At 41.6% G+C, this 24,666-nt stretch overlaps 1 long non-coding RNA gene and 1 pseudogene across 3 annotated transcripts; one reads left to right on the top strand and one right to left on the bottom strand.

Annotated features, from left to right (window-relative positions):
• The first annotated feature begins 355 nt into the window (after positions 1-355).
• LOC148776298 (uncharacterized) lies at positions 356-24,399 on the top strand. Of its 3 annotated transcripts, XR_016038401.1 has the most exons (4): positions 365-444; positions 2,147-2,254; positions 2,948-3,179; positions 8,007-11,242. It is a non-coding gene; the product is annotated as an uncharacterized LOC148776298 (long non-coding RNA). The 3 variants fall into 3 exon arrangements; XR_016038399.1 differs by lacking the exons at positions 2,147-2,254; positions 2,948-3,179 and adding an exon at positions 5,516-6,463 and having other exon boundaries at positions 356-444; XR_016038400.1 differs by lacking the exons at positions 365-444; positions 2,147-2,254; positions 2,948-3,179 and adding exons at positions 4,767-6,463; positions 23,147-24,399 and having other exon boundaries at positions 8,007-8,429.
• On the bottom strand, positions 12,669-13,895 carry LOC129560773 (peptidyl-prolyl cis-trans isomerase D pseudogene; annotated as a pseudogene).
• Positions 24,400-24,666: the final 267 nt, after the last annotated feature.

The following is a 24,666-nucleotide window of genomic DNA, read 5'->3' as shown; positions in this document are numbered from 1 at the left end:
TAAAAATCAATTAAAGACAGCAACATTAAACATTAAGAAATCAATTAAAGAGGCAACAATATTTCTGTTGCCTTTGCCATTATTGTGCTGCTTAGAGAAGAAAGGTTTCAGATAATAGTATTGACTCCCAAAGTGAAAGGGTGATTTGCACTTTTTCTCCTTAAAGAAATTACTGGTTATGGACAGGGAGAAGCCCCCCACTTTCTGGGAAAATGATTTGGCATAACTTGCAATTCGGGTAGCTGCAACTGGAACGTCGGAGGTGAGAATTCTCTTCTAGGACGGAGTTCTTTTTCATCTGGCGTCAGCTTCCCTGCCCACCCTTCATCCCAACACATGTTAGTCATAAACAACTCTCTTGGCAATACAGGCTCTTCTCCGAGTTCTGTCAGTGGTTCTCCGAGTGCTTCCAGCCTGTCCATTTGGGCCACAGCAACGAGCAGGGTAAGTTATCTCAGAGATGTTTCAAAACAAGAAATGAAATCTTCCTGACCTCTTTCTGGCCTCCTCCTTGGAAAAAAATAGGAGTTGCCTGTTAGCAAGTCTTTGAACTTTTGCGTGATCTTTCCTTGAATTTCCAAGAGGAGTTCTGCAACAAGTTGCTTTGATTTTTTTTTTTATTGACATATATTGAGTTCTTGGTTTTAACTGATTTTGTTCCTCTGAGACTGTATTTTATTCATTTAATGTGATATAGTTTGTGGTTGATCTACTCTCATTGGCAATATTTTGCGTGGATTTTTAAAGGTTTATCTAAAATAACAATGATGAACAAATTTCTCTTCCACTTCAGTGTAACTAAGCTTACCAGTAATCAAAGAAAGTGAGTTGTTATGAGCTCAATATACAGCTTTTTACTTTGTATTTTTAAATAGAAAAGAAGGAAAAAGCGCTTTATCAAAGAACAGAACTTGGAGAAGCAAGTTCTTAATAGAGGTCTTTTGAATCCAGACAAGTAAATATGTAAAATTTTCAAGGTAGGGTGTGACTGGTGAGTGTAGATTTGAAATCAGAAGCGTGAGGCAAAATGAGCAAAGTTATTAAAACCATTATCACTATCAACTATATGGCTTCTTCAAGATCTCAGGGGTTAAGAATCCACCTGCAATGCAGGAGACACAGGTTCGATCCCCGAGTTGGGAAGATCCCCTGAGGAAATGGCAACCCACACCAGTATTCTTGCCTGAAAAAAAATTCCTGGACCAAAAATCCCAGAGCTGGATGGGCTACAGTCCAAAAGGTCACAAAGAGTCAGACGTGACTTAACAAATGAGCAAAAGCACAATACTATATATGTATGTATTGAAGTGAAGTGAAGTGAAAGTCACTCAGTCCCAAGTCTGACTCTGCGACCCCATGGACTGTACAGTGCATGAAATTCTCCAGGCCAAAATACTGGAGTGGGTAGGCATTCTTTTCTCCAGGGGATCTTCCCAAGCCATGGATTGAACCCAGGTCTCCCGCATTGCAGGCAGATTCTTTGCCAGTTGAACCACCAGGGAAACCCAAGAATACCTAATGACTGAGCATGAGCACAATACTATATATGTATGTATAGGTGTGTATTACTGAGTCATTTACTGTATACCTGAAACTAACAAAATATTATAAATCAACTATACTTCAAAAAATTCTTTTAAATCTATGATATAAACTTGCAATTAAATACATTATATCGAACCAAATGTAATAAATACTCAAACTCCATCACTTCCTACTTACATTACTACACTTCCTACTTACATTTGTTCTTATCTACGGACTGGAGGTAATTAACATAAATTGTATCCATGTGGTAGAAACAGCACATGGTTGAGCCTTACTTCATATCCCTCCAACTCCATGCACAGGGATGTGAGGTTAGTAGCTTGACATTGGCTTTGCTGGAGTAAATACACCATGAAATCCGGACAAACAGAACAAAGTAGGGCTTTTTACCAGACCTCCAGTTGTTTCAAACATTTACCAGTTCTCTATGACTAAACAGCATAGTGACCTTGCTGGTTCAGCGCATGAATAGAGCTAAAGGGCCTGTTCTGGAGAACGGATTGCGCTAGATGTGTTTTTGCTTTTGTTGCTTTTAACCTCTTCATTCTTCAGCGTCAATCCTTTCCCTGTGAATTAACTCTTTTTTTATTCCATGCAGTTGCACCAAAGGGTGAAATTCAAATCCCCAACTCTCTCTGGTCTCAGTGGTGGCTTGAGTCTGACCAATCACGGTACTGCAAGCCACCGGCCACAGTGATTGGTTCAGGTATGAGCATATGAGCCAAACTGGAACAGAGTCCTCCTTAAAATGTAATGGATGGAAGCTGGCTAGGATTAAGAGCAGGATATGTAGGCAGAGGGAAGCAGGACACTGAGGGCATTATTTGAAATTTGTTTGAAGCCAGATGCCCCTTGGACTTCCTAGTTACCTAAGCCAATATAGTCCCTTTTTTGCGTGACAAATAGACATTTTTTAAATCTTGCATAACTCTGGTAAAAATGCCATATAATATCATATGTGGTGGTCCAGTGGCTAAGACTCCATGATCCCAGTGCAGGGGACCTGGGTTCCATCCTTGGTCAGGGAACTAGATCTCACATACCACAGCTAAGAGTTCATTTGCCACAACTAGATTCTGCATGCCAAAACTGAAAGAAAAAAATCCAGCAAGCCACAACAAAGATCAAAGATCCAGTGTGCTGCAGCTAAGACATGGCACAGCCAAATAAAATAAATAAATATTAAAATAAATCATACTGAGAAATTTCTTCTCAGGCTACAGGGACATATGCATAGAGGGGGGTTGTAATTTGACCTATACTGTGACCAGATTTGTAGACCACAAAATAGTCTTTAAACACAGTCCTACTGCAGTTTTTCAGATCAACCAGAATTTTGTGTAAATTTATTTGATTCTATTTAAAATACTAAATATTATATTTGCTTGATACCTTGAAGTTCCTGAAAGATAAGGACAATGCAAAGTCTACCATCACATCCCCAAGACTTATGGCTGCATCATGTAGAATTGAAGAAGAGATCACTCAAGACATACTGGTTGAGAGAAAGGCTGTCTCCTAAAGACGCTGCATCCAGCTGTACCATGATGATGATTCAGAGGTTTTATGCAATACCCCACAGCTTTCCTTGTGCAAAGGCATATGGACGACGCTGTTTGATGTGAGGCAGGGTAAGCAGATTCAATAAGTAAAGACATTCTAGCTCATCAGTATGCGGTTAGACCTTGAGAGCTGAAGTTGTGTCTGTATAAGCCGAATTTCCCTTTTCTAAGTCTCTGGACTCAAGGGAACCAAGGAAGAAAAATATCCTACTCTGTTTTATAACAAGCAAAAAAAAAAAGAGTTAATCCGTTGACTATTTGCAAAGTAATTTAAAGCTATAACTCAGCTTTCAATTCACAAATTTGTTTCTAGTATATCTCATACCCACCCATAGCAACAACAAACAAGAATGCTCTTGTCAGGACAGACTGGTGGTTGCTAAGGGGGATGGAAGGATTGGAAGTATGAGATTAGCAGAGGCAAACTATTATATGTAGGATGGATAAACAGCAAGGCCCTACATAAAACACAGAGAGCTATATTCACTCTCCTGTGACAAATCATAATGGAAATGAATATGAAAAAGAATGTATATATACATATAGATAAAGTATATGAAAAAGAATATATATGCATACATTAATAACTATAACTAAGACACTTTGTTGTATAGAAGAAATTAACATGACATTGTAAATTAAGTGTACTTCAGTAAAATTTAAATAAATACATAAAAAAGAATGCTCTTGTCAAAACAAGTGAAAATGTTAGTTTCTCAGTGATGTCTGACTCTTTGCAATCCCATGGACTATAACTGGCCAGGCTCCACTGTCCATAGGGATTCTCTATGCAAGAATACTGGAGTGGATTGCCATGCCCTCCTCCAGGGGATCTTCCCAACTCCAGGGATCAAACTCAGGTCTCCTGCATTGTAGGCAGATCTTTACCATCTGAACCACCAGGAAGCCCTATCAAAATAAAAGCAGTGTCCTATCCCAGTTGGACTCTTTTAGGGAAACACCTGCCATTCCTTTGACATTTCCATAGAGATGAAGGAGCAGGGTTGGAATGAACATTTCTGGATCTTCTCTCTGTCCCTTTACTCATTCTTGCTCATGAGAATAAAAACAGATCTGTCTGGAGAGACAGAATAATCAGGCAGATATTTACCCTGCTTACCGGGGTGGGGTGGGGCACAGTGTTGAAAGGCCAGAAGCATATCAGTCTTTCCTTCAGCTGGCCCTCTGTTCTTCCAGAAGTCGGCTATTAAACAGCCACGCTCCTTTGTGGGGTTGGCTGGGAGAAATGTGAGCTCTACAGAAAACAGAGCTCCCTATAGGTAAGGAACAAGGCCCAAGCTGGGAGAAAAGGAGGAAATTCTGACCTCCACTTAAGCCTCACTTCAACCCTCTGGGTATGTGCTGTATGCTCCTTCATGTCCGAGTCTTTGCAACCCCGTGGACTGTAGCCCGCCAGGCTCCTCTGTCCATGGAATTTTCCAGGCAACAATACTGAAGTGGGTTGCCAACTCCAGGGGATCTTCCCAACCCAGGGATCAAACACATGTCTCCTGCATCTCTTGCATTGGCAGGCAGATTCTTTATTGCTGAGTCATCAGGGAAGCCCTTTAAAATGGTTTGTTCATTGCTACCAAAGCTAACCTGGGGAGGGAGAAAGGAGGGAGGTTTGGGAGGGAGGGGGCATAGGTGGACCTGTGGCTGATTCTTGTCAATGTCACCACAAAATTCTGTGAAACAATCATCCTTCAACTAAAAAAATAAATTTAAAACAAAACAAAGCAAAAAAAGCTAACCACCACTGGAGCCTTCAGCAAGTCATAATCTTTTTGCTGGTAAAAGATTTTAGCCTTGATGTTGATGGCTGCTGACTGATCAGGGTGGTGGTTGCTGAAGTTTGAGGTGGCTGTGGCAATTTCTTAAAATAAAGCAGTTAAGTTTGTTGCACCGATTGACACTTCCTTTCACAGATGATTTCTCTATAGCATGCAATGTTGTTTGATATCATTTTACCCACAGTAGAACTTTCAGAATTGGAGTCAATCCTCTCAAACCCTGCCGTTGTTTTATCAACTAAGCTTATGCAATATTCTAAATCTTTAAACTTCAACCTCTAACACTTGTTTATCAAGGGCTTGCCAAGCCAGCAGGGGATATGTTGGTTTGCTCTAGCAGTGACGCCATATCAAGAACAGCTACTATGAACTGAGTCACCATCTGATTAAGTTTACAATAATAATCAACCACCATTCTCTGTGATCCATTATCAGCCAAATAGCGAATACAGATTTGGTTGAAATCACCACCCAAACCTCCCAAGCCTTTGATGGTGGCACTAGTCTCTGCAGTACCTGTAAGATTGCAATATTACTGTTGGTTTACTAATTGGGTAAGTTTCAATGGCATCCATTTGCTCTCTCCTACCATTAACCGTTCTCATTTCACAGGTCACAGAACCAACTTGGGGCTTCTGCCAGTTGCTGAATAGCAATCAAATCTAGAGTTGGAGAATTAGTCAGAAAGTGGGTTCAGGAACTCACCAGACACACAGATTAACATGAGTCAAAATTTCTTTGATCCCTTTATGTCATGTCAAGGGTGGACCTTGACATTCTGACTGGTAGACCCCAGTAGCATTTTGTATCTCTAGGAAACAGAGTCAGCGCGGAGCCAGAACCACAACACCTGATCCATCTCCTTGCTCTGGTCCACAGTTACCCTGGGAAATAGCCACAGGTGCCTAATGGGAAGGCTGTGAGGAGTGTCGTTGCAGAAACTTTACCTATGTAGCAGGGTTTTCCCATTAGGTAATTCAACATTTAAGGATCCCTCTTTTAAGGGATCCTTCATTCAAGAGTCTCTGTATTTGTCAAAAGGATTAAGGCTGGTTGAAATAATGTGACTCCATTATGGTGATTCAAGTCAGACCTCCGTTTATCAGATCTCAGGTTTTTCTACTTACACAAAATGGAGTAAGACTTTAGTAGAATGTTCATCTACTTCCATTCTAAGGACACCACAGTCAGTCACCAATGTCAAAGATTTCTGTAGGTCAGGCTGTTCTTATGATGACTTCAGCTCAGCTGTTCACCATAGAAACCATGGCTATGCTCTCTGGCAAGCAAGCACATTGGAAGGGAAGATTTTGAATGCTGTCATTTCAACCAGTGTAAAGAGAAGGACCATCTGCTGTGAACCTTGGCCCCATCCAGGAGTGATTACTATTTGAGGACAGAAAGCAGAGGAGCTTGCCCTCTGGCTGGATCCAGAAGGAGAGAGGAGAAACCCCCTGCATCTGAACAGAGGAGTGAAAAAAGATGAATGGATGGAGCCTGAACCTGGCTTTGGGAGCCAGTTACTCTCCCACCTTGTGACTTGGCTCAAACTCCATAGATGTAAGTCTGAGCCAAATTGCCCCTACTTCTCTCTTGGGGAAGGGCAGGATAAGAAGATGGAGAAGGCAACATATTCAATCCTAGCATTCACCCAGGTGAGAAAAGGGTACAGACCCCTTCCTACATGGAAACAAGACTGCTAATATGAGTCTGGATGAAAGCGTAGGGTTTGAATCAGCTGAAATGACAGGCTTCACGTGCTTCACTTAGGGGAAAAGAGGATTCAGGAGCACAGAGGCAGGAAAGGGTGGCAAAGGGGTTTAATTTTCTGGTTCTGACAAGTGACCTGCACCCCACTAAAGCTCCTGTCCCAGGACGGAGCTAGGTGACAATAAGGACCCAAAGCCTGACTTGTGATACAAAGTGTACATGGAGTCAGAACTTACAGTATTTAAGACAAAAGAAGTAATTTCAAAGCAATTTCCAGTCCATAAGCAGAAATTTCCTAAAGTGTCTCCAAATTTTATTAGCCGAAAATTAGACAGCTATTCCCTAATCACCCCAACCCCTAGAAATGTGGCCCTTTGGGCAACTTTGCCCTGAAGTTGCAGTTATGCAAAAATAAGTCATTTATGTAACAATGAGTTTTAGATACTTCTCTACTTCCCTGGTGGCTCAGTTGGTAAAGAATCTGCCTGCAATGCAGGAGGCTGCCTGCAATCTGGAAGATCTTCTGGGGAAGGAAATGGCAACCAACTCCAATATTCTTGCTTGGAGAGTCCCATGGACAGAGGAGCCGGATGGGCTACAGTCCATGAGGTCACAAGTGTTGGACATGACCTAGCAACTGAGCCACCACCACCTATAACATTAGTCCTTCTGCAGGAAATATTCATGTGGCTATTAAATATCCACTAAGACTTTAACTTTCATTTTTATACATCCCAGAATGGAAAAAAAAAAAAAAAAAGAGAGGAAATACATTTCTTGGTACCAAACCATAAATTTCAATTCAGTTCAAGAAGCTGGAAGAATAAGACCCCTGCCTTCCAATGGACACAAAAAGCAGCAGGGGCTCCACTTTGAAAAAGAGGCTAAGAATAAAGCAGGCATAGCAAATAACAGCTCTGGGCAGGAAAGAAACCAGTCAAACTCTTGCCAAAAATTATTGCATTAAATGCTAACCCCTACTTTAAGGTGGCAACCACAATTTAGTTTTTGAAGCCTTCCCTTTATAAGTAGGGCCTCCTGCTACTTTCTGAGAAGTGGAAGCACTTCTGTTTGCAAGATGATTGATTTTTTTTTTTTTTTTTTACAAGAGCCAGAATTTAAAACTGGCATTAAAACCCAGCCAACTTAAGGCTAGGGAGAAGAGAGTAACACTGGTTATTTTATCCAAAGATGAGCCAGTCACATTTTTGGTACATCAATGCCACGTTTGCCTGAGAACAAATTTAGGAAGCCTGGCTGCATGAATATCTCCTATTTGTGACTTCTCTGCATGATTGGATGGTATTGGCAATGATTTGGAATAGTCACCAGGGAATGCTTCCCCTAAGAACAGCATAGTTAAGTGGCATTTCTATGGTGTTCTTTTTCATAGTGACAAATGGACCCGAGGTGGATGAAATTGCATGGAGCCCCTCATGACCAGCTGTATTCAAGCAGCGATTCACCAGGAAGGTGTAGAAAATGTTCTTGTTCAAGTAGAGAAATTTCAAGGTGGAGATGGTAGGGGCAGGGGAGCTGGGATGTTGTGTTTTAAAACATTCAGGTGATCAAAAGGTATGCAAGCTCGGAAGATCCTTCAGGAATAGCAGAAATAATGTCACCTACTCTTCGTTATGGGATACTTTAAAATGACTAATAAAATGAATGTTAACTATCTTCCCTTTGACATATTTTCAAAAACTTCAGAAATGAAAACAGTTTCTTCATCAATGGTCAATTTCAACTGTGTTTGAAAGAAAATATATGTCATTAATATGGGAATTGTGTGATCGAAGTAACCCAGCATTAAAAATAGGTAAGAATGACATTCAGTTTTGAAGCTTAACTTTGAATGGGTGCTCAATCCTCCTAAAATATAACCTAATGATTTAGACATGCTAATAGTTCCTCTGTGAAGAAAGTTACAGCCTCATGGAAATACATACCATCTGTTTAAACGTAAGCATTCTAAAGGAAAAAAAATAATTGATTATTAAGGGGAAAGGAGTTGAGTTTGGGGGTGAGAATGCAGAAAAGAAATAACTACAACTGAAATAAAAGGGGAGAAATAAAACACATTTAGGAAAAACTTACGGTCCCAGGACCTAGGATTATTCTATGAGGCCACTATCTTTTTTGTTTTCTGTTTCTCCATAGTTACCTAGTTACATTGGGCTTCCCTGGTGGCTCAGATGGTAAAGAGTCTGCCTGCAGTGCTGGAGACATGGGTTTGATCCCTGGGTCAGGAAGATCCCCTGAAGAAGGAAATGGCAACCCACTCCAGTATTCTTGTCTGGAAAATCCCATGGATGGAGGAGCCTGAGAGGCTATAGTACATGAGGTCACAAACAGTGGGACACGACTGAGCGACTTCACTTGTTTTTTTCCTTATGGCTCAACTGGTAAAGAGTCTGCCTGTAATTTGGGAGACGTGGGTTCCATCCCTGGGTTGGGAAAATTCCCTGGAGAAGGGAAATGCTACCCATTCCAGTATTCTGACCTGGAGAATTCCATAGTGTGTACAGTCCATGGGGTTACAAAGAGTTGGACATGACTGAGCAACTTTCACTTTCATAGTTACATAGGCCCATACTCCCTAATCATACATCATATAGCTTTTTAAATTTTCTATTCTAATAACCCCCTTTCTTTCAATTCTTCCCTTAGCAGAGGCCACTGGGGGAAAAAATTCTTAAAATATCTGCATATACACAAATGATACAATTTGTGTTTCATATTCCTCCTGAAGATCATAAACACAGTTTTTGGCTGATTAAACTTCAGTCTCTCTTCCTTAAAGCCCAAGAGTCTAGAATAGTTCGTGGCACATAGTAAATAAAGGCTTCTCTAACCTGGAGTCCCAAGAAAGCAGAGACTGAGACAAAGAGCTTTTTGTTTGTTTGTTTTTAGTAGCTACTATTATTTATTTATTTGGCCACGTGGCTTGTGGGAATCTTAGTTCCCTGACTAGGAATCAAACCTGTGCCCTCAGCAATGAAAGTGCAGAGTTCTAACCACTCTGGACTGCCAGAGAATTCTTGAGACAAAGGCTTTAAATGTAACTATTTTACTGGTGAAAGAAATCCCAGAAGAGCAAAAATGAAGGAAAGGGGTTCAGAGGCAAATATTAGCCTGATTGTTGAAGACCATCCTTTGCTAAGTGTAGAAACTGTATCTCAAAATAATCTTCTGAGAGAGGAAGAAAGAAGACTTCATCTCTGGATCCCATCTCCCACTGGTCTCCCTTATGTTTCTGAGTTGTGCATGTATGAGATTTCCCAGAGTCCCCACCTCATGGTCAACAGAAAAGCTGTGGGCAGGTGGTGCCCGGGGGAAATTGGAAAGAGCTCACGCAGAAAAAGGGTGGGAAGCCGTACCTAAGAGGAGTCTAACACCATACTCAATAAATGCCTGCCAAAAGGATAGAATTTTATTACAACAGTAATAGAGTCATAGATTGAAGAGGAGTAAAAAGTCCTTAGCAATTCGATATCACAATTATCTATAGTTTAACAAAGACAGGTTCTGCTTGTTTTTTCCCAAGCTTTTGTCTGTTTATTCAAACACGATGTGTCTTTAGGAGTTTAAAAACAGGCTGGAGACACGGTTATCCTTTGAATAACACAGAGAGCCACTGAAAAGGGAATCAATGCCACTGCAGGTCATAAAACTGGTGTATTAAGAGTAAGTCCCTATCCGTATTCCTGGACTGTAAACAACGGGGAACCAAAGTATCAGAGGTAGCACAGTTCAGTTCAGTTCAGTTGCTCAGTCGTGTCCGATTCTTTGCCACCCCATGAATCACAGCACGCCAGGCCTCCCGGTCCATCACCAACTCCCGGAGCTCACTCAAACTCATGTCCATCGAGTCAGTGATGCCATCCAGCCATCTCATTCTCTGTCGTTCCCTTCTCCTCCCACCCCCAATCCCTCCCAGCATCAGAGTCTTTTCCAGTGAATCAACTCTTCGCATGAGGTGGCCAAAGTATTGGAGTTTCAACTTTAGCATCAGTCCTTCCAATGAACACCCAGGACTGATCTCCTTTAGAATGGACTGGTTGGATCTCCTTGCAGTCCAAGGGACTCTCAAGAGTCTTCTCCAGCACCACAGTTCAAAAGCATCAATTCTTCGGCGATCAGTTTTCTTCACAGTCCAACACTCACATCCATACATGACCACGGGAAAAACCATAGCCTTGACTAGACGGACATTTGTTGGCAACGTAATGTCTCTGCTTTTTAATATACTATCTCGGTTGGTCATAACTTTCCTTCCAAGGAGTAAGCATCTTTTAATTTCATGGCTGCAATCAGCATCTGCAGTGATTTTAGAGCCCAAAAAATAAAGTCTGATACTGTTTCCATGGTTTGCCCATCTATTTCCCATGAAGTGATGGGACCAGATGCCATGATCTTAGTTTTCTGAATGTTGAGCTTCAAGCCAACTTTTTCACTCTCCTCTTTCACTTTCGTCAAGAGGCTTTTTAGTACTCTTCACTTTCTGCCATAAGGGTGGTGTTATCTGCATATCTGAGGTTATTGATATTTTTCCCAGCAATCTTGATTCCAGCTTGTGCTTCTTCCAGCCCAGCATTCCTCATGATGTACTCTGCATATAAGTTAAATAAGCAGGGTGACAATATACAACCTTGACATACTCTTTTTCCTATTTGGAACCAGTCTGTTGTTCTATGTCCAGTTCTAACAGTTGCTTCCTGACCTGCATACAGGTTTCTCAAGAGGCAGGTCAGGTGGTCTGGTATTCCCATCTCTTGCAGAATTTTCCACAGTTTATTGTGATCCACACAGTCAAAGGCTTTGGCATAGTCAATGAAGCAGAAATAGATGTTTCTCTGGAACTCTCTTGCTTTTTCCATGATCCAGAGGATGTTGGCAATTTGATCTCTGGTGCCTCTGCCTTTTCTAAAACCAGCTTGAACATCTGGAACTTCACAGTTCATGTATTGCTGAAGCCTGGCTTGGAGAATTTTGAGCATGACTTTACTAGCGTGTGAGATGAGTGCAACTGTGCGGTAGTTTGAGCATTCTTCGGCATTGCCTTTCTTTGGGATTGGAATGAAGACTGACCTTTTCCAGTCCTGTGGTCACTGCTGAGTTTTCCAAATTTGTTGGCATATTGAGTGCAGCACTTTCACAGCATCATCTTTCAGGATTTGAAAGAGCTCAGTTGGAATTCCATCACCTCCACTAGCTTTGTTCGTAGTGATGCTTTCTAAGGCCCACTTGACTTCACATTCCAAGATGTCTGGCTCTATGTGAGTGATCACCTCATTGTTATTATCCTTGGTCGTGAAGATCTTTTTTGTACAGCTCTTGTGTATTCTTGCCACCTCTTCTTAATATCTTCTGCTTCTGTTAGGTCCATACCATTTCTGTGCTTTATCGAGCCCATCTTTGCATGACATGTTCCCTTGGAATCTCTAATTTTCTTGAAGAGATCTCTAGTCTTTCCTATTCTGTTGTTTTCCTCTATTTCTTTGCATTGATCATTGAGGAAGACTTTCTTATCTCTCCTTGCTATTCTTTGGAATTCTGCATTCAGATGCTTATATCTTTCCTTTTCTCCTTTGCTTTTTGCTTCTCTTCTTTTCACAGATATTTGTAAGGCCTCCCCAGACAGCCATTTTGCTTTTTTGCATTTCTTTTCCATGCTTCATCCCCGTCTCCTGTACAATGTCATGAACCTCCGTCCAGAGTTCATCAGGCACTCTATCTATCAGATCTAGTCCCTTAAATCTATTTCTCACTTCCACTGTATAATCATAAGGGGTTTTGTTTAGGTCATACCGGAATGGTCTAGTGGTTTTCCCTACTTTCTTCAATTTCAGTCTGAATTTGACAATAAGGAGTTCATGATCTGAGCCACAGTCAGCTCCTAGTCTTGATTTTGCTAACTGTATAGAGTTTCTCCATCTATAGAGTTCCTCCTCCTGTGAGGTAGCACAGGAGGTATCAAACAGAACCAGACAAACCATTTGTTCTGTCTTCCTCGCTTATGCAATCAATGCACACTTAAACAAAACTGAATTCCTCGTTAAGCAAACATTTTTGCATGACCTGCCTTCTCTTTATGTTTCTGTGTCTTTATCTTTTGCTTGACTTGCAGCAATTCTTCCTGGATAGCTTTATCTTCTGGTGCTATCTACTGAGCTTTCTTAAAATCAGCCAATGCTTGAACGCATTCTTTCAATCCTTGCCATCCTTGGGCTCTACAGTACAGTGCTTTGGTATTTGATGGATCTATTTCAAGGGCCTCCAAATAGCTATCGACTGCACCCTGCCAATCAGACATCTTCAGTTTGTAAGCGCTGATATTCAGCACACAGCTCAAAGCGACAGGCTGCTGCTTTGCTCCATTTGCGTCCTCAGCAGCAGCTCTAGAGCCTTCCACATACCTTAAAACTTTTGTGTATTTTTTAATGGCCATCTTCCAGTTCTGGGATTTGAAAAATGTACTTCCAATGTTTTTTTAAGTCTTCTGATATTAACACAATTTTATCTACGTCTTTTAAATCCACATCTGCATCCTCAGGGAAATCTGGGTGACTGTCACGAGATTCATCCCTTGGGAATATTTCCCAATCATCACCTTCTTTCAGTTCTCTGCATTCTGCAATAACATACAATTTGGCAGGTTTTTCACCTTTCTCCTCCACATTTTCCAGAATTTTTGCCACACCCATTCTTTAATCCCTTGGCCAAACACTATGTGCTTCCCATCCAAGTGTGGAGTCAGAACCGTGGTGATGAACTGGAAGCCATTGGTGTTGCTGCCCCCTTTGGCCATGCTCAGCAATCCCTCCTTCTCATGCTTATAATGGAAATTTTCACCTTCAAGTTTTTCACCGCAAATGCTTTCTCCACCTGTCCCATTCTGATTTGAGAAGTCTCCACCTTGAATCATCAATTTCTTAATAATTTGATGCAAAGGACATACTTTGAAATGGAGAGGTTTCCCAGTGGTGGGTCCAATGCGTTTTTCTCCTATATACAATGCATGAAAATTTTCTGCAGTTTTGGGTATAATATCTGCAAACAATTCTAAGACAATTCAACCAAATTGCTCCCCTTCGATGTCCACATTGAAGAAGACTCGGGGGTTACTGGGGTTGTAGGGCTTAGCCTGGGGGATGTATGCAACATTAAGAAGCCTTAAGACGCGCGTACGACCACCACGTAACACCGCGTGGTCACTGGACAGCTCAAACCCTAAAGTCACAAGGTCCACCCCCAGGTTCTGTTTTAAAAGAACTTGTTTCATGGAAGAATTTTAATATTGACTGATTTTTGAAACAGTTTTCCAACTATCAGCTCACTAACTAGAGCTGATTAACTGGGGACCTGCAGCAATGTGACAAAAAACTCACAAATGATGCACCTGCCCCTCAATTGGATTAAAGAAAAATCCTTCCTAAAAGCATGGAGCAAATCACACATTTCCACGAACATCATCAGCAAGTACCCACTAAGTAAACCTAAGTGATTCTTAAATTTGCCACTGTCACCTGAAAGACTTCACATGGACTCATCCTTCCGCATCCCATCACCCCTTTGTGACTATGACCCATAGTCAAAGCTAAACTGGGAAATCACTGTTACCAAAAAGCCTTCTCATTTCCCCCTCTCTCCCCTTGGCTTTCCCTTCCTTCTCTCCTATCTCCTTTCCTTCCATTTTTCATCCCTCTCAGTACTTTATCTTGGATGCTTTCACATTACTCAATTTTACCGCTATCACTACGTCTCTCATACACTTATAAGAGTGACTCTTTCCCCCACTAGATCGTCAGCTCTTCCAGGTCTGGAATTTGGCACTTATCTTTTAGGACCTGACACACAGCAGGCATCCAGCAAATTTCAGCTTAATGAAAAAATAAATCAGTTGCCATTTATAACAGGGAAAATTGCAAAGGTTTTTAAGAAGAGACGGTAGCTGATGATTATAGTGGGGTGAATCAAGGGAATCTTGGAGGAGCTAGATGCAAAAGGAAGATGAGACTCATGGACTTAGAAGAAACAGGCTGTTTCAGCGAAGGCTGTGACCATAGGTGGAAACGTGTTTAATTTACTGTAAAGCAGTGGATTCTCAAGCTTGGTGAGGGCAGGGAACTCTAGAGCAGGTCACGGGGAATAAAATCAGAGAGAAAAGTGGGGGTCAGGTTGCAGGGGGCACCAAATGGCAGGCTTAGCAGCCTTACCTTTGTCCTCTATTTTAAGTTCTCAAAATATTTTGAGCAGTAGGCAACACAGCCAAGCGGAGTTTAAAAACAGCTCTTAGACGTGTGGAAGAGCAATTGGAAGGAAGAAACCAACAACACTTAAGAAGCAAAAAGTGACTTTCCTTGACAAGCTCTGAGCCAAAGATAAGAGACAGAGTTTGGCTTTGGGAAAAACAATCTGGGAGGGCTTTAAAGATTATTTCCAAACAGCGCTTTCCTGTTCCAAGCTTAGAGTTGACATTCTCCACGACGTGACCCGAACTCGACAGTCTAGTCTCCTCAACTCCTGCTGAGTGGCCCATTTGCTGTCTCCACACACAACCAATGTGGCCTCATCTCTGGGAAGACCTTGAGGCCTGAACTGCTCTCCCTTCTACCCATTTCTTTCTATCAAAATCTGACCTGCACTTTAACCCTTCCTTTATTTTTATCTTTTAAACTTTTTATTTCGTATTGGAGTATAGCTGATTAACAATGTTGTGAGAGTTTCAGGGCCTCAAAAGGGCCTCAGCCATACACATATATATATCCATTCTCAACCCTCTCTTTAAATGCTCTCTCATCCATGACAGGAGCTGAATGTAAGGAGGTCATTCCCAAGTAACACATGTTACTTCCCTCAAGCCTCTGGAGACAAGTTCTCCCCACTTCAGGTGTCTGGTTATATGGGTAGGGGTCAAATCTAACCATATTTCTCTTGAGTTTTACACACAGGAAGGATAAAATGTGATGTAATAAAAAACCTGGATTTTAGTCTGTTCTATAGACCCGAGGCCATTAACAATTTTAGTTTCCTCACAGGCAAAATAAAGAGGTTGAATGATGTCTTTACTGAGGTGACTCATGGTTTGACACTCCATGTGACTAACAGTGAGACTTCTGTGTAGTAGTCAGGGGAGACACACAGAGAACTAAAGGCATGGCGCCTAGAGTGATTAGCCTTTGTTGATTGATGGACTAACTCGAGACACACTGCAATCACTTAGGTGTCTCTATTGCTTCTGTTTGGAGTTGGCTGATGCAGGGCCAAGGGATCAGAGCTGACCGTTGTTATGCCAGTGACTGCAGTAGCTTCCCCTAGGTTATATTGAGATATAATTGACAGCAACAATTGTGTGTGTTAGTCTTTCAGTAGTGTCTGACTCTTTGCGACCCCATGAACTGTATAGCCCACCAGGCTTTTCAGTCCATGGAATTCTCCAGGCAAGAATACTGGAGTGGATTGCCATTCTCTTCTCCAGAGGGACTTCCCAACCCAGGGATGAAACCCTTGTCTCCTGCATCTCAGGCAGATTCTTGACTGTTTCAGTTACAGGGAAGTCCTTAGGTTTAAGATGTATTGATGCTTTTGAACTAAGGTGTTAGAGAAGACTCTCAAGAGTCCCTTGGACTGCAAGGAGATCCAATCAGTCAATCCTAAAGAAAATCAGTCCTGAATATTCATTGGAAGGACTGATGCTGAAGCTGAAGCTCCAATACTTTGGCCATTTGATGTGAAGAACTGACTCACTGGAAAAGACGCTGATGCTGAGAAAGATTGCAGGCAGGAGGAAAAGGGGATGACAGAGGATGAGATGGTTGGATGGCATCACCAGCTCAATGGACATAAGTTTGAGCAAGCTCCAGGAGATGGTGAATGACAGGGAGACCTGGTGTGCTGCAGTCCACGGGGTCACAAAGAGTCAGACATGACTGAGCGACTAAATTCAACTGAAGATGTATGTGACAAGTTAATGTGTGTATAACTTATAAAATGATTACCTCAGTAAAGTTATTAACTACATCCATCATGTCACATGGATTGTATATGTGTGTGTGCATGTGTATATGTGTGTGTGGTAAAAACACTTAAGATCTACTCTCTTAGCAACTTTCAAGGATATAATACGATGTTGTTGACTAGAGTTACCACCCTGTACTGCAGTCCTTAAAGCAGTGTTTATCAAACTTAAACACACATATGCATGACCTGGGGAGGACAGTTTGTCCTTCATATCCCTGGGTTCAGCATCTTTGGATTCAACCAACCATGAGGATGCAGAACCCACTTATCAGAGGCCAACTGTACACAGCACACTTTTATATAAGGGACTTGAGCATCCAAGGATCTTGGTATCTGCTGAGGTCTTGGAATCAATCCTATGGACACTGGGGAACAACTGTAGCAGGGCTTAGAGAGTCTAGATTTGTGATTTTCAAAGTAGGGCTCACAGACTGACATGAGTAGGGAGGGCCATAGTGGGCTGAGGAACAACTCTATGGGGCAAATAAAGTATAATTCCATAGACTTGAATTTTTACATTCTAAAAAATGCTTCTTGTTGGTGGAGGTTCCTACTGGGAGATTTGGTTGTCATGCATTGTTATTGTGATTATGTGAAGCGTATTCATTCACTCAACATCTACTGTTACCAGACGTTGGTCTAGACACTGGGAGTACATCTGAACAAAACAAACAACTGGAAACTCCCTGCTCTCCTGAAACTCATATTTAACAAGCAAAATGTTGTAAACAGAACAAGATACACACACAGTTGGAATTCCTACACTTAAACACACTTTTTAAAAATCATATATCAATATTTTCTTCAGCTGCTTGCCGTTTGCAATGCTATTCTTGTCTTTTAGTTGTAAATTGATATTAGCTTAGATTATCAATTTAATTGTGGCCTGTTGTGTGAATCCAAGGAAGATAGTTTGCACATATATTTGCACCAGTGGTATCTGAGGCCTATACATTTCCATTAGCTGGACTCTCAGACATGCAGGCATTTGAGACTCAATTATGAATCATCCACATTCCAGCTATCAGCTTAGTGTAATTAGAACAGATTAACTGGTGACCAGCAGCAGTGTGATGAAAAGTCACAGATGACAGATTTGTCCCTCAATTGGACTGAAGAAATATCAAAAACTTGGAGCAAATCACATGTTTCCATGAGCATCGTCAGCAATGATCCTAAAGCAGATTTACCTAATTTCTTATCACCAAGTCCTTTTTCCTCAGAAGGAAGAAATGGATAGGGTAAGGGGACTATAATTCTGCAAGTTCACTGAATCCTTATCAGGGAGAATCACGTGGAGGTTGAAATTCATGAGAATGCCTGCTGTAATCAAAGATTTCTACCACCTGGAGTTTTACAATTATTATTATATACAAGAGTCATGAGTTTTCTGTTAGGTTGATGATTTCATTAATGTGCTTCCTTAGTTTCTGCTTCTCTGTTCTGTCTCTTGCCATCAGGGGAGCACTCACAGACATAGGCAGCTTGATTTCCTTCTCGCAGACAAGAGCAGGATTTCCTTCCAAGTTTGGACATTTTAAGACTGGATGCTTACCCTACTTGGGCTTAGTTCAAACAGAAAAGTGAGAGATGCTGTCCTGGTAGTAGTTAGAATGTCAGACTGACAAGTGTCACTTGGCTTTTTTCACTTTGAAATACCTGATCTTTTTCAAATATTCTGCAATAAATACATACTATTTTAACTTAAGGTATTTTTAAATACAATAAATGATTTGTTAAGGATGTTTGACTTAGTATGGTCACTGTGTTAGGAAAAGAAGTGAGGTGAAATTGTTAAAAACTCTTTGCTTCCCTTTGGCTAAAAGAGGAGAAACTAAATTATCTTTTTTATTACAGAAAATTGATTAAGTGCCCATTACCCTAGGAAACATGTATAACTAGACCTGGTTTTTTACTTTATGTGACTTAGAAAAGGTCTCCTCTCTTCTCAGAGCTCTGGGAAGTGTCATTTTAACTTTTATACTTTTGGAAGGGAAAGTTCAACTTCAATCCCCTTTCCTAAAATTCCCAGGTATTTTCTAGTTCATTGAGTGGACCAGAGTGGCTTAGACCAAACTTGGCTCATGGGAAACGATAGCACAGACCCCAAGGGGGCGTCACCTGCAGTATAGGATGACGGCCACTGGTGGGCGTGCGTGAGAGAGCAGTGGCTGCGAGCCCCCACTGGCCACACTGCCAGTGTCTCCCTGTTACAAAGGCAGAACTCACCCTCTGTGAATTGAATTACCCCCACATTTCTAGACCAATCCACAGGGAGAGGAGAACTCAAGAGGAAGTATAGCTAAATACTCCTCAGAAGGTATATGAGCTACACTCTGCTAAAATTTAACCATTAATAGGGAAAAGATAGCCATATTTGTACCCTCCGCTGGCGAAATGAGTTTATTTGTTCTTATTTTTACCAGGCAAGATGAGGAGGCAATATTGCTTCAACCAAGTTCTACAGAAAGATTAGGAGCCTAGATATTTGTTGAGAAGATTCTGAATAAAGTTCTAGCGGCAAGTTTTAGTTGTGTGTCCTCTGCCCTGTACATCAAAGCTGCAAGTTTGAAGGACCAGTTTCCTGGGAGAAAAAACTCAGGAGATCCATGGGCGGTGCAGGAAGTGATGACAAAGGAACGTGACAAATGAGCAAATATCCAGATGTGTCCCAGTGTCAGGGATTCTCTGAGCTGAGGGACTTGTTTGGAGGTAGGAGGGGAGCGGCAGCTCTTGTTTGTTTGAAAGCCTTTGCTCTGGAGAGAAGTGGCCTTAGTTCTTTTAAAGCTACTGGGAAGTTTCCACTTGCCCCTGAAAGACTTCCCAGACTAGGTGCTGGAGCTTCTGGCAGGACCTCAGAGTCTTTCATCCTCTGAAACATGCTTTCCCGGATACCATTTAGAACACTGGAATGAAAAACCCATCAACAAATATGTAAGCAAGAGTGAGAAGGAGGTTTGTTGGGGACAAAGAAGCCAAGTCATTCCTTACCTCCAATTTGCTTAAGGGTGCTGGATTAGTTTCTGAGGCTACCATGGGTAGCTGAAAAGAGCAGAATGTGTTCGCTCACAATTCTTATGCAACAGTGCTCCATAGAGTTAAAAAAAAAAAAAACCTGAAAGCATGCCCCATAGTGTTAATAGAAATTAGTGACTAACAGAGACCCTTGCTGCTGCTGCTGCGAAGTCACATCAGTCGTGTCCGACTCTGTGTGACCCCATAGATGGCAGCCCACCAGGCTCCCCCGTCCCTGGGATTCTCCAGGCAAGAACACTGGAGTGGGTTGCCATTTCCTTCTCCAATGTGTGAAAGTGAAAAGTGAAAGTGAAGTTGCTCAGTCGTGTCCGACCCTTAGCGACCGCACAGACTGCAGCCTACCGGGCTCCTCCATCCATGGGATTTTCTAGGTAAGAGTACTGGAGTGGGGTGCCATTGCCTTCTCCGACAGAGACCCTTAGGCTTCTGAAAATCTGTTTCCACCCAGTTTTGAACCAGGGACCTCTGGCATGTGAGGCGAACGTGATAAACACTACTCTACAGAAACAAGGCCCATATGGTTTGTCTTTACAGAATGGCAGATAAGGGAACAGTTTATTTAAAAAAAACCCTTCTGCCTATAACACAACAAAACTGGCTGAAACTAGATAGAACCAACAGGGCTGACCTGCGTTTGCACAGTATAGACTTGCTTGCCAATAGGTGTGTTAGGAGCCCTAACATCTGAGTAGCCGGGATAGGCCTGAGACCTTGCTTAGGCCTAAGTTTCGAGGAGGCTCAGTTCACAGAAACTCCTCCCTAAGAAGATCCTGCCGGTGCCAAAATTAAGAAACTCCTCCCTAGAAAAGTCTCACAGGCGCCAAAAATCAGGCCAATCAGAGGAAAAAGGGAAATCCCCCAGAAAAACCCCGCGCGCATGAACTGGCCAATGAGCTTCTGCGTGCGCATGAACTGGCCAATGAGCTTCTGCCAGCTTGATCTTTTGAACAAAAATAGGTGCTTATGTAATCTGAGACTATAAAAACCGCTGTGACCTGGGCTCCGGGCTCTTATCTGCACTCCACTGTGCTGGAGGAGGCATGAGCCCTAGCTCGAGCTAGAAATAAACCGTATTCTTGCTTTTGCATTGCTGCGAGTGTCTTATTCTACCAGTACGGGGGGACCGGACTCAGGGCATAACAGGTGACCTTTTGATGTCAAAGCCCCAAATTTCCCCACATTTTACACTAACTTCCCCCGGATTCACATGTGTCCCATGAGGAAGCATGTAGTTCAGTTGCGCCTGCGCAGGAAGATGGTTAGGTCACTTTTCCCCCCTGCAGTCACTTTCCTTTCCACCTCTGACCATCCTCTACTCCTCACATATCAATGTCCCAAGCCCCCCATCTTCAGGGAGGTGGGTCTGAGATTGCTCTCCTATGTCCTCAGTTGGCTGCCTCATGAATAAACTCTCTGCTGCAAACATGGATGTCTTGATGTCTGACTTGCTACCTGTGGGGCCAAGGAAACTGGTTTGGTGACACTGGAGTCTAGAAGTTCAAACTCAAGGTGTGAACAGGACTGTGCTCTCAAAATTTGAGGGAAGAATGCTTCCTTGCTTCCTCCTTGCCTCTGGTGGTCATCAGCAGCCGCTGGTCCTCCTTGGCCTGGAGATGCCCCGCTCCAGTCTCTACCCCTGTTTGACACAGTATTCTTCCCTCTAGGCCTTTCAAATCTTTCTCGTTATAAGGACGCTAATCATTGGAGTAGGGCCCTTCTTAATCTAATATGATCTAATTTTAACTAATTACATATGCAAGGCCATACTTCTGGAGGGTGGATTTCTGAAACAAGATCTGAAATTCCAGGTGGACATCAATTTGGGGGAACACTAGTCAACTAGTCAACCTAGTGGGGCTTCCCTGGTGGCTCAGACGGTAAAAGAATCTGCCTGCAATGCAGGAAACCCAGGTTCCATCCCTGGGTTGGGAAGATCCTGTGGAGAAGGGAATGGCTATCCACTCCAGTTTTCTTGCTTGGAGAATTCCATGGACAGAGGAGCCTCTTGGGTTATAGTCCACAGGGTCACAAAGAGTCAGACACAACTGAGTGACTAACACTAGTCAACCTAGTATAGGAGCTTTACCTACTTTGACTCTATTTGCTTCTCCTAATGTTCTGATCACCGAAGAATTGATGCTTTTGAACTGTGGTGCTGGAGAAGACTCTTGAGAGCCCCTTGGACTGCAAGGAGATCCAACCAGTCCATTCTAAAGGAGATCAGTCCTGGGTGTTCATTGGAAGGACTGATGCTAAAGCTGAAACTCCAATACTTTGGCCACCTCATGCGAAGAGTTGATTCACTGGAAAAGACTCTGATGCTGGGAGGGATTGGGGGCGGGAAGAGAAGGGGACAACAGAGAATGAGATGGCTGGATGGCATCACCGACTCGATGGGCATGAGTTTGGGTGAACTCTGGGAGTTGGTGATGGACAGGGAGGCCTGGCGTGCTGTGATTCATGGGGTAGCAAAGAGTTGGACACAACTGAGCAACTGAACTGAACTGAACTGAACTGAATGTTCTTAATATGAAGAAGTATCAAGGTAAAAAGAGGATTTCTCTTTTTTAATTGAAAGAAACAATGTTTAATAATCTATTCCTACAAATATATGATTTAAATTTAGAATTCATAACAAATTATATTTAAGTTTCCAACCTCAAAACTAGACATTCCCATGTCTATTAAACGTGGAAAGATATTAATAAGATATGGAAAGATAAGAAACTTAAATTTTTTACTCTGCCCTCTAAATACAAAAGAGGATTTCTTATGACTTGGATTAGCACACAGCTGACAGGAGATTTTTTATTTTAAAAATAAACTTTTTCACTAGATGGGGTCATTCAAGGATGAGGTTGAAATATACTAATATATCTTGTGTGATTTCCAAACCAGCTGTTGACAACATTCTTAATATAGGAAGGAATATAATTACAAACAGCTCTTCTTCAAATCTGCATTTATATGTTCCTTTCAGCAAGTTCCCTCTAGAGTATCATGATTTACATCCATCTCCCATCCCCAACCACAATCTCCTTCTTGTTGACAATGATCTCTGGGACTCTGGGAAACTGAAAGGAGAAAATTCACACAAAATTATTGCTGACCTCTTTCTGTGGCATTCTTTAGAAAGAGCCTTCCTAAACATCTAAATCTGTATAAAGAATGAATCCAGAGGAAATAACAAATACTAGTTATTACATTAATGAAAGTATTATCTCCTCAAAGAGTAGAGATAAGGCAATCCACATATAGCTATCACCTATGTATCAGATATATAAGCTGAAACACATGGGTCATAAGCTACAAAACTATCTAGTCAGTAATGAGAGAAAAATAAAGGTGTGCTTCCAAAAATGGAGAGTGAAAGCCAAGGGAAGTAAGGATTTATGCTTATCTATTTATGTAAATAAGCATATTCAAACAGAATATACTTATGGCTATGTTTCACAAATCTGTCCTTGTTTGTTTCAGCTCTTTGTTGCTTTGCCTAAGGTAGCCTGGTGAGAAACATTGTACGTCTGGATTGGATTCATGAAGAATTTATAAACATCATCTATACCCACAAGCCTCAACAATCTTTGAAGTCATACAAATGCCCTACAATCTAAAGAACAGAAGCACAGAAAAATTTGTGAGGAAATTTGCAGTAAGCAAAACTGGTTACTGAATGTCTTCAACAGAAAATTATGCATTGTTCAGAGCACAGTCTTCTAGGTCATCTGATTTAAGCCTATCATTGCCTTGAAGCTATTTTACAACTCTCATAAGTTGTAGAAAACTGATAATGAGGTAAAATAATTGCTTACTGACAATTCTTGTTTATCCATATGAAATAAATTCTCACTAGTGGAGGTTTGGTTGACTTCTTTTCCCCACGAAGGAATAGAAACCACTTGCAAATTCATTTCAGTATTCCTGATTTATAAATGTGTTTGTTCTTTGGATTATCTTTTGAATTAGTTGTAATAGCTTTTCCAGTTCCCACATTTAATTAATGAGTTAAATAAAATCTTTGACACATATTCACTTCATATTCATATGAGTCATATTACTTTAACAAATTACCCTTTATAGACTTATGGAACAAAACATGCCACCACTTTCAGACTGAAGTCTTCAATTTTTACTGAAAATTAAATCTAGTCATTAGATTAAATTTAAGTGAATTTATATATTCCTGTTACATACTCCTGGAATAGGGCTCTCATGTGAAAGTATTAATCACTGCATATATGGACTGATAGTTCAAGGTTATTAAATGCACTGTTTTTCCACAGTATCCTCATTTTTTAGAACTTCTGTCTGGAAAGCTTTCTAGAACAACTCTTCTCCTCACCTAAGGAAAAACTTGGATACAGCCATAGGAAATGTGAATTCATTTGGTTTGCTTTGTGAATTATCACATACATCAAAGCTAAGATTGACAGCAACATTATTCTAAAAATATCTAACAGCTTAATGACAATGCAATGGCTACTACATTCAAGCAACCTGACAATTTACATTGCAAGTAAATCACTGGACAGGGATGTGAGCTGCCCAGTTCTTTACCTAGAGGATGAGGACTAAAGTTCTACAAGACTAAAGTTCTAATTTCAAGTAACCCCTCATCCCCAGGAGCTTCCCTGGTGACTCAGACGGTAATGCAGGAGATCTGCCTGCAATGTAGAAGATCTGGGTTTGATCCCTGAGTCCCAAAGATCCCCTGGAAAAGGGAATGGCAACCCGGAAAATTCCATGGACTAGAGGAGCCTGGCAGGCTATAGTCCATGGGGGCCAGAAGGAGTCAGACACGACTGAGCAACTAACATTTTCACTTTCCTCATCCCCACATACTCAGGCCCTGGACAAAGTTGAGAAGAAATTAAAGTATGCCTTTGCTATATTTTAGTTGTCAATTTCTGCCAACCCATTATGACTACCTCAACAGTCAATACTCTCTAACCTGGTCAAGCAAGCCAAATGAATTCATATTTGCTATGATGTATCCC

This window comes from Moschus berezovskii, chromosome 10 (genome assembly GCF_049115385.1).
Source record: "Moschus berezovskii isolate FMDL1 chromosome 10, NW_MosBer_1.0, whole genome shotgun sequence".
NCBI classification, from domain to species: Eukaryota; Metazoa; Chordata; class Mammalia; order Artiodactyla; family Moschidae; genus Moschus; species Moschus berezovskii.
Note: the sequence above shows the minus strand (reverse complement) of the source record. Positions and strands in the feature narration are given on the sequence as shown.